Source organism: Mustela nigripes, chromosome 9, assembly GCF_022355385.1.
Source record: "Mustela nigripes isolate SB6536 chromosome 9, MUSNIG.SB6536, whole genome shotgun sequence".
NCBI classification, from domain to species: Eukaryota; Metazoa; Chordata; class Mammalia; order Carnivora; family Mustelidae; genus Mustela; species Mustela nigripes.
The window spans coordinates 74,445,626-74,447,732 of record NC_081565.1 but is presented as its reverse complement, the minus strand read 5'-3'; the positions used below and the strand labels follow the sequence as shown (position 1 = coordinate 74,447,732).

The window sequence follows — 2,107 nt, the reverse complement described above, 5'->3', positions numbered from 1 at the left end:
TATACATTAAGGAAAATGGTAATGTTACTAACTATTGAATCTACATCATGTTAATAATTGCTGAATCTAGGGGTGTCTGGGTGGCTCAGTGGGTTAAAGCCTCTGCCTTCGGCTCAGGTCATGATCCCAGGGTCCTGGGATCGAGCCCCACATCGGACTCTGCTCAGCTGGGAGCCTGCTTCCTCCTCTCTCTCTGCCTGCCTCTCTGCCTACTTGTGATCTCTGTCAAATAAATAAATAAAATCTTTAAAAATAATAATAATAATTGCTGAATCTAGGTGATAGGTATGATATACAATGCTTATTGTGTTGGTCTTTCAAGTATTCTGTGTATTTGAAATTTTCATTGAAAATTTTGAAGATAAGTGTTTATAGTTAAAAAGGTAAGTAGTTGGGTTGGCCTCTGGCTCGTTCTTTCTCCACACGTGGCTGGTGACCACAGAGCTGTTCAGTGCATGCCCTCCTCACTGCCTGCGTCTCCCTCGGACTCTCCTCACGTCCGTCACAGGAGCCACCGCGCTGACACCAATCCTATGGCACCTTCCATATGCAACCAGGATTGTGGAGGCCCTGGGGCATGGTCCAGGGAGAACCGGGTCACCATACTGGACACTGTGGAATAATTAATCCAAATGCTACCATATTCATTGGAAACAGTGTGATAATTCATCTTCCCAGAGTATCTGAGGAAGCAGAGAAAAATGTCCAAAAGGGAAAAGGCCTGGAAGGCTAGGAAAAAAGGCTTACCCTAACTGACAGTGCTCCTGTTGTATTTGATTCTCAACAAGGATCTGATGGTCTCCAGGAGCAAAAGAGACAATAAAAAGCAAAAAAAAAAAAAAAAAAAAAAAAGGGTAACACAAAAAAGGGCATGGGCCCAGTTTAATCCCAAAGCTACTTGGGGTGAACTGATCTTATTTCTGACTTTAATGGCTTCTCTGAGAGGTTCAAAGTTCTAGCTAACCAATACAAATAACATGCCCCACTTTGGAAATTAACAATTAAGTAAATTACAAAACCTCAAGGGCTATATGGAAAGGATTAAACCAATGGTGAGAGATGGTTTCCTCTCCGAGGTCCTGCATGGACCACCAAAGAAAATCTTGGTAGAAGGTGCCAATGCAGAACTACTAGATAGTAATTTTAGGACTTATCCTTTTGTAACCTCTTCAAACTGTACAGTGGGAGGTGTCTGTACCTGATTGGGTATACTTTCCCAAAATGCTGGAGAAGTGATGGGGTCCTAAAAGCATACAAAACTCAAGTTGGCACTGGTGACTTCACTACCCAGTAAGACAATGAAAGTGGAGAATTAATACAAAAAGAGGTGGAGGGTTTGGGGTAGCCACTGGAAGGAGAAAAAGATGGGTCTGGCTGGACCTCATCTCGCTCAAATGTGCTCAAATGATTAATGAATTTCCTGTGTTGGCACTTAAAAGAATAGATATTTTGGACACATTTACAGAAATCAAATTTGGAGTTGCTTACAAGGTAGATGGTGAAATCCTTCCTCATTTCCCAGGAAACCAAGAAATCTTAAATAAATCTTAAAGCTCAGTATAAGGCTCTCCCAGGTTGGAACATAGATAATCGAATGCAAGGATATTTGAAGAACTACCTGTTAAGGCCCAAAATTACATTCATTTTATTGAAGAAGAGCTTCAAGTTCCAGTTAAATGGATTGGTAGAGGTAAATCCAGAGAGTTTATGATTCGATTCTTTTAAGGATTTCCAGTGATACCAGAAACACTCCTTGAGGTATGGAGTGGGGTGAGAAGAGGACTTTTGTAAATATATCATTCATGGGGAGCCTGGGTGGCTCAGTCGGTTAAAGCCTCTGCCTTCGGCTCAGGTCATGATCCCAGGCTCCTGGGATCGTGTCCCACATTGGGCTCCCGGCTCAGCAGGGAGCCTGCTTCCTCCTCTCTCTCTGCCTGTCTCTCTGCTACTTGTGATCTCTGTCTGTCAAATAAATAAATAAAATCTTTAAAAAATATATATTTCATTCATGATCTTCAAATTTCAAGAATAAAGACACCAAAGTGAGTTTTAAGCCCTTCCACGGTTTCTAGTCATTTAAGATGCTGGCTGGTGTAGAGAGAAACTG

At 41.9% G+C, this 2,107-nt stretch overlaps 1 pseudogene; it reads left to right on the top strand.

The window, feature by feature from the left end:
• The first annotated feature begins 577 nt into the window (after nt 1–577).
• LOC132024162 (adenylosuccinate synthetase isozyme 2-like) lies at nt 578–1,725 on the top strand (annotated as a pseudogene).
• Nucleotides 1,726–2,107: the final 382 nt, after the last annotated feature.